An 8886-nucleotide genomic window follows, 5' to 3' on the forward strand; every position below is an offset into this window, starting at 1 on the left:
CGATTTCTCATTTAAAACTTTTCTAAATAAAATTTCAAACAAAGTTTCATATTTTATAGAAAATTCAGTAGCACCTCCCCTAAAACTTGGACTTTGCCACCCTTTTCAGATCCCAACCAAACCAATCCTCAACTCTTTCCAAAGGATTCAAAACCAAACCAGTTTCTAATAAGTAAAATTTAGAGTTTCAAATATTAAAGATAATTTCAAATCAAAACAATCAGAAACCTCCATTTACCAAAATCAGACATTAGTTCAATTCAACAAACAACCATATTTATCCAAGACAAATCAAACAATGCATAAGACTTACATAATCATCAGAAATACATTTATCACGTCATATCTATTTATAACAATTCCAATTCAAATGAATTATTTTGTATAAACAGCCCCTACCTCGACAAGCAAAATCATAAACCAAGCGCGCAAACAGAGCTCTTTTCTTTCAGCTCGAAGCCAATAGCAACCGAAACCTCAGCCTCTGATCACTTTCGCAGCAATCACAGCAAATTAAAAGCGACATGCAAAATACAGAACTCAAACCTATGTTACCAAACCTCAAAGTTTATAACCAAACATAACAAAAACTCTTATACGTTAGGGACGAGGGTTTCGAAAAAGAGATACCTATTGTAATAAAGAAGAACGGCTGAACTGACCGGCAGTAGCTCTGGTGGTGGCCCTGGCGGCGGCAACTCGCGATAAATAAACTCTTATCACAAACAGCTTCAGCAACAACTCTCATTGTACTAACAAACTTGACGGATAAGGAAGAACTGAAGCAAGGTTAGAGCTTACTAAGAAAACAGAAGCTTCAGCAACAGTTTTTGACGGCAGCAGCGGCGGAGATGGCTCGACGGTGGCGATGCAGGTGGCTTCCCTCCCTTCCATCACGTTCTGGTCGTGTTTCCTTCTTCTCCTCTGGTCAGATCTACATCAACGGTGGCTCGGTAGTGGTGAGGAACGGCGACAGGAAGACCTCGATGGCGACAGCAACGACGCGGGCTTCACAGGACAGCGACGCCTCCCTCTCCTAGCGCGTTTCTCTCTCTCGGTTCTGGGCTTCCTCACGATGGTGATGAATGGCGCGGTGGTGGCTTGACCTGGACGGTGGCGACACAAGCAGTAGGACGCGGTGGCAGTGGCGCAGCTGCAGCGGCGGTCTCCCTCCTCCTTCCTCTGTGGATCGCAGCTCCCTCTCTTCTACCCTTCCCCTGCTTTCGTCTCCCCTTTCTTCCTTCTTTCTCTTCTTCTTTCTTTTTCAGCAGGATTGCTATGTGTGTTGGTGAGGTGAGGGCTGATGTGCGGCTAGGGTTTCACTTGTGGAAAAGGGAAAATTGTGGTTTAATTAGGGTTAGGGTTTGTGTATGGAAATTGAGAATTTTAGGGTTTAATTTGAAACTAGTTGGATCTCAAAATTATATTTAAAATATTATTTAGTGTATCAAATTGCTATTTGGTTTTTACTCGAATACTCTAATTGAAAATATAATACAATATAATTAATTTTCTTTATTAACAAATCCTAAAGTATTTATTTATAAAAATATTATCATATAAGAATCTCATTATTTTACAACTACTAATTTTATAATTTAAATATAAAAAATAATTTAATAATTATAAAATTAGAGAAAATTCTAATTTAAATAGCCAATTGTCATTATTTTTGAATTTCTAAAACTTTAAATTGTAAATAGGAAAATAATCCATAATTATAGAGTTTGGATAAAAACCTTAATTTATTTCAAATCCAATTAATTAGAGCTGCCTTTAATTACTTTCAAATAAAATAATTTCTGAGATTAAAACTATAAATAATTATATGATTTGAGATTACTTTAAAATAGGACTTTTCAAAAGCTCTGGGTCTTACATTTCACCCACCTTATAAAAATTTTCGTCCTCAAAAATTAAAGCAATACATAAAATAATACATACACTTAGTGCTCTACATTTTGAATACTTTTTAGAAATGTGAGAAATCTTAGCACATATATAGATATAAGTTCAAATACCAGATAATTATAAGATTTAATTATAAAGGTAAAGTATGGTGTAAGGTAGAAGATACATAATATGCTCGATGCAAAAATGTTATATGGTTTCAAAACTTTACAAAAGCTTGGAGGAACAAAATAGGGTGCAAGTCAAGATAGGTGTTCACAAAGCAAAACGGTAGTTAACATGGCAAAAAGGCTACAAAGCAGGTTGGTATCTAACAACAGATATAATGTTCACTCACAGATCTCTTGCCCACTTCGGAACTTCAACTTTCCAACTTCATCAATCACTTCACAACTCCATAACTGATTACAAGTCTAACATCCGCAAACTCTTCCGCGAGAAACGAAACTCCCACAACTTCTTATGACGTTGGACACTTACCACTTTCCCTTCCATAACCACAAACCACATCCTAAAGAACTAACACATCGCATTAATATTCCTAAAGATCGCACATGACATCAAAATAATTCTCGAGTTTATTCATAAGGATACAAGATTTTGAAAAAGGACAAGCAACAAGGGCAATATCCGCAAAGACTTGAAAAGATTATTGAGATCACAAGCAATCAATGATATACAAGGAATGGAGAGTGCCAGAAAGGAAAACTCACTCGGCAACCTTAAGAATGACACCTGAATCAAAGAAGTCCGTAGGAATAATAAAAGGAAAGGTAGTGCAGTAGTTTTAACAAAATCAAGCATAGTCAAGGATGTATAAGATTTACAAAAGAAGAATGCCTACAACCGAAGACAAGGCTTACAAGACTCAAGAGTAGGATTAAGAATACCTTCGAATACATTGCTCATGGAGAGTGAAAAACATTTCAAAAACTATTTCACGTTTTCAAGGAAAAAGTGCGCAACAAACTCTTTGTAAAAGAATAACAAAAGTATAAATGTGGCAATACTTTAATACAATTTCATGTTGAAATAGATTATGTAGAGTTTTAAACTAAGAGATGTCAAATTCAAAAATTGTATTAAAGTAATGCCATAGAATAATCTATTTCAACCAAAATTCAACCCCAAAACATCCAAAAACCCATAAATTCATGATCCAAACCGAAATCAACCTAACAAATTTTAAAATTAAACTAATTCTAAGCTAACTAAAATAAGCAAATGCAATAAAGTCAAATTATAAACAAAAAGAGAAGGTAAGAACAATGTTACCATGGTGGGGTGTCTCCCACCTAGCACTTCTATTTAGAGTCCTTAAGTTCGACTTTATTGAGAAGCTCTCATCAAGCTTGAAATCCCACCCAAGCTTGTATTCTCGAAGGCTTTTGAGATTCCAAAGGTTGTGCACCCAATTCTTGTTGTGAATTCCTTTCATTCCATCTAGGTAACAAACATTTGAAATTCCCAATTCCTATAACACAATAGCAACAAAACTCACAATGTAATGGGTGAGAATTCATAGGATAAAAAGAAAATAAAAGCCAAAGGTAATGAGAACAAATAAAATGAACTCATACCTTAGGAAAGGTGTTAGGATATTCACATATTAACATATTTACAGTAGCCAATCATAAGCAAGAAATATATACACAATCAACCAAAAATAAGCTATTCACAATATTCACAATATGCACAATAGCCAACAATATAACACCATTGTAACACCCCGACAACGGTGCCAAAAATTTGATAGAGAGATTTAATGTTGATCTAGAATTTCTCAAAATAGGATCACTTCGTTGCAAGTATAGCCAAATCAACAACTAACTCTCAACATCAAATTTTAATCTAAAAATGTCACATTTCAAAGCAAATATAAACCGAGAGTATTTAGACTCCCGGGTCGTCTTCCCTATGAGTTGCAATGAAATGCTCTATTATTAGCTATGGGGGATTTTTTGGGGGTTTTGATTATAAGAGGCAAGAAATTAAAGTGGAAAGTAATTAAATAGAAAGCAAGTAAAATCAATGAAAATGGAAATTAAATGGCAAAAAGAGCTCTTTGCAAGAATTGGGGAATTAAGGCTTCCTATCCTAGTTATGGACCACAAACATGGTAATTGTATAGAATTAATCCCAATTAGTCAATCCTAACATCGAGAATTAGTCAAGAGGGCATAGTTGATCCTGAGGATCGGTTTTTCTATCGGTAAAGAAACATAAAAATATGATCGTGTTGTAAGTATAGCTTCTAAACCAACAGAAAATCCTTTCGCACAAACGTTTTGGTTTTCACAAGTAATAAACCCCTTTTAAAATTGATAACTGAAGTATTTAAACCTCGGGTCGTCTTCTCAAGGAACTGCAGGGAGGTGTTCTTATTATTGGTTATGAGTTTTGTAAATTGGGGATTTTGAAAGTAAGGAACAGGTAATTTAAATGACAAGTAAAATAAATTAACAATAATAAAATCTCTTGGCAAGGTATAAGAACTGGAAGTCCTATCCTAGTTATCCTTATCAATTGTGATGAGAATTGGATTTTTTTCTCCCACTTTGTTAACCTCTAACTATGAAGGTAAATCAAGTGGACTAATTAGCTTGATCCTCAAGTCCTAGTCAATCCCTGCGGGAAGACTAGCTTTAGAGCGATCTAGATCAATTAGTAATCTGCCAATTTCAACCACTGCTTTATTTGATAACTCAAGCGTCACCAATGACTTAACCAGAGCCAAAAGGGAAGAAAATCTACTCGAATGAAAATAATTTGGATAAATCGAAAGCATTCATAGCATAAATAAAAAAATCTTATAACTGAAATACCTCAAATTATATTAAATGGAATATTCAAATCTAACATGGAAAAGTTCATAAATTAAATTGAAAAAATAAATAAAAGGAACATTGAACCTAGAGCTCAGAAGAAATTGTAAGTTGAAATAATAAAGAATCCTAAATCCTTTAAGAGTAATCCTAATCCTAAGTCCTAAGAGAGAGGAGAGAGCCTCTCTCTCTCTAAAACTACATCTAAATTATGAAAGGTGAATTATGAGCTGATGATCATGAATGAATAGATTCCCCCACTTTATAGCCTCTAATCTGTGTTTTCAGGCCGCGGCAAAGTGACACGGAGGCGTCGTCCACGCATTTGCGTGGATTGCGTTTCTGCCAGGTCACGTGTCCGCGTGTTCCATGCGTTCGCGTCGTTTGGCGTCAGGATAGCTATGGCAAATTATATATCAAATCGAAGCCCCGGAAGTTAGCTTACCAACGCAATTGGAACCGCATCATTTGAACCTCTGTAGCTCAAGTTATGACCGTTTGAGTGCGAAGAGGTCAGGCTGAACAGCTTAGCAATTTCTTCAACTTCTTGTATTCCTTCCACTTTTGCATGCTTTCTTTCCATCCTCTGAGTCATTCCTGCCCTATAAACTCTAAAATCACTTAACACAGATATCAAGGCAATGAATGGTAATAAGAGAGGATTAATATTAGCAAATATAAGTCCAAAGAAGCATGTTTTCAATCATAGCACAAAATCAGGAAGGAAAAAGTAAAACCATGAAAATAGTATGAATAAGTGGGTAAAGAGTTGATGAAAACCACTCAATTGAGCATATGATAAACCATAAAATAGTGGTTTATCAACCTCCCCACACTTAAACATTAGCATGTCCTCATGCTAAGCTCAAGAGAAGCTATAAGGGAGTGAAGAGGAATGGTAGAATGTATGAAATGCAACCTATCTATATGAATGCAACTACATGCTAAGATGTTTCTACCTAATTGGTTAAAAATAAAGAAGTTCTCCAAGACAAAAATAATACAAATTCCACTAATTCAAATCATATAATAAAAGACAAGTAAACTTGTGAAAAGATAGCTCATAAAAGCAGGGAACATAGAATCAAGCGTTGAACCCTCACTGGTAGTGTATATCACTCTAGTCTCTCAAGTGTATAGGGTAATTCACTCTACTTTTCTCTAGTCATGCTCTCTAAAACTTTGTTCTTCATCTAACCAATCAACAAATATTTAGCATATCAATGCAAACATCATGAGGTCTTTTTAGGATTGTAATGGGGCTGAGGTAAAGGTAAGGATATATGTATGGCCAAGTGAGCTTTATAAAGTGAATCCTTGATTAGTCTAAGATCTCACCTAACATATACATACTTTATATAATTTAAAATACTTTACCTAACTACCCAAATTTTTTCCACTTTTGTTGCTCAAGTATCAAACTTATTTTTGAATTTTGTCCCATGTGCATTGATTCTTTTTATTTGGGTTAACATTATTTTTCTTCTCTTTTCTTTTCTTCTCTTATTTTTTGTATCCCCTTATTTAATTACTTAATAATTTTTTTTAATGCACATGGTAATTTAATTATTTTGATTTCACATGAGCATGCTTCCCAAATTTTCAAATAACTTATTCAATTTAATTTCCTACTTTTTCATATCATCCCATGTTCCCATAAAATTCCCCACATTTAAATTATACACAATATCTATCTTAAGCTAACCAAGGATTCAACTTGGGATTTTTATTTTGTTTTTTTTCTTAAGGCTAGTAATGTTGTTATGAAATAGAAGGGGGTTAAAAAGTTCAAAGTGGCTAACAAGGGTAATGTAAAAGGTAGGCTTATTTGGGATAAGTGAGCTAATAACAAATAATGGCCTCAATCATATGCAAACATGTAAATACACTAAATAATGGACATATAGAATGGATCAAAGCAAAGATTGCAATTATAGAGAAGAAAACACACAAGAATAAAAATTTATGGTTAAATAATGTAACCATGTAAATAAGCTCAAATTCTCACAGGTTGTGTGTTCTTTGGCTCAAAAACCATGTTCCAAATACAACTTCAAACAAATTTAACACAAAAAAAATTTTAATAATTTTTTTAAATTTAAATTAGTGAAATTTTTCAAAAATAGGGTCTTAAAAGAAATTTATTACTTTAACCAAGTAGTAACTAAATTTATAAAATCAAACAAATATGCAAATGCAACAACTATTTTAACAAGGAAAATTAAACATTGGTGTTAAAATATGAAGTAACTAACCCATGGAAGTCGGTATCGACCTCCCCACACTTAAAGATTGCACCGTCCTCGGTGCATGCTAAGATGTACAAGTGGGCGGGCGGTTCCGCAACTAGTGCTCTTTTTGTTCCTTTCCTTGCCGGTAGTTTGGGAGTAGCTTTCTCTTTACCCTTCTTGGTGGCCATCCTGAAAAGGGAAAAAGAAAGTAACTTTTAAAGCTAAGGGTTAGAGCAAGGAAGAGAGCGGAAAAGGTGGTAATCAATGCACAATAATAAAGAATGACGTTAACACATGGTCATGACTACATGTGAAAAGTTTATCAATGGAAATATAGCAAGTGCATGTAATGACAATTAAATACAAGATGTTTATTGGCATGCTGGAAAAGGCATAAGTAGCTTAGATCAAGCATTCCATGTCCAAGTTAGATTACCAAGTCTTTCAAACTAACAACATGTTTGTAGTAACAATTATATTTAAGTAATAAAATATAAAAAGGGTTTTGTGAAAAGGCAAGCATTTAGAGTTGTAGATAGAAAGAAATCGAAAAATAGTGCACAATGCCATACGGACTTTTTCACAAACACATAGCATGCATGATAAATAAGCTATTGAAAGTATTAAATTGAACATGCAAGCAACCCTTTAAAAAGTAATCTATAATTGTAAACAATTCCTTTAATAATCCACAAAAATATAGAAATTAATGACCCAAATAAATTTCTAAACCAATGAAAATAATGCAATGAATGAAAGTATGCAAATAAATTAAATGAAATAGAATGGAAGTGAAGAGGGATGATAAGTTAAAGAGATGAAAAAGAATAAAGTAAGAAAAGGAAGAAGAAAGAAGAAAAGATAGAAGAAATTAGGATTAGAAAAGAAAAGATAAGATAATTGGCGCTGATCTGGATAAGTTGTGCGGCACAGGCGACGCGAGCGCGTGGGTTACGCATTCGTGCGGATAGCGCTCTATGAAGTGACGCGAACGCGTGGGTCACGCGTTCGCGTGGAGTGATTTGTGCCATTAGTGCGAGGGCAGCCTCGCGGTTGCGCAACTCTCTGTTTTAAATGCATTTTGCCAAAAATCTGGGTGACGCGGTCGCGTGGTTGACGCGATCGCGTGAATGGCCTTTCTTTTAAAAATGACGCGGACGCGTGGGGCACGCATTCGCGTGGTAGGGCTGGTGCTTCTAGCATCATTCCAGCCCACCTCCATCATAACTTTCTGCCATACACCTCTTTACGTCGATTTTGCAGGGCCACGCGTTCGCATGGGTGATGCGGATCCGTGGGAGGCATTTTTCTCACATGACGCGGACGCGTCAACGATGCGGTCACGTGGATCAATTTGTGCCAAAGGCATGCCTCCAGCCACGCTCTCACGTGACTCTCTGTTCAATTCTCTTTTCTTCAAAACGCACTGGTGACGCGGACGCGTCGGCGACGCTGTTGCGTCACGTGCGATTTTTTTTTTATGCAAAATGTAGAATGCAGTATGCAGATGTTGATACAGATGTTATGAATAATTTCAGGTTCAATAAAATAAAATAAAACTCAAAAACCAACAAAACAGACTAGAATTAAAACTGAAAAAGGGACGATCATACCATGGTGGGTTGTCTCCCACCTAGCACTTTTAGTTAAAGTCCTTAAGTTGGACATTTGGTGAGCTCCCTGTTATGGTGGCTTGTGCTTGTATTCATCCAAAAATCTCCACAAATGATTGGAATTCCAGTAGCCTCCGGGATCCCAAACTAGGCGCAGAAAGCCTTCAAGTATGTTAAAGCAAGTGACAAGGCCTCAAGAGTGTTGATTGCGAGAATGAATTCCGGGGTCCCAAATCTTAATTTTGCACCCGTCTTCTTGTTGATCATTATGATTCCATCCGGGTAGCAAGTAATCTGAATTCTCAC

At 35.6% G+C, this 8886-nt stretch overlaps 1 pseudogene; it reads right to left on the reverse strand.

Moving 5' to 3' along the window:
- Positions 1-448: 448 nt before the first annotated feature.
- On the reverse strand, positions 449-3527 carry LOC107628325 (uncharacterized; annotated as a pseudogene).
- Between the last annotated feature and the right edge of the window lie 5359 nt (positions 3528-8886).

Source organism: Arachis ipaensis, chromosome B2 (genome assembly GCF_059453495.1).
Source record: "Arachis ipaensis isolate K30076 ecotype BB chromosome B2, ASM5945349v1, whole genome shotgun sequence".
NCBI classification, from domain to species: Eukaryota; Viridiplantae; Streptophyta; class Magnoliopsida; order Fabales; family Fabaceae; genus Arachis; species Arachis ipaensis.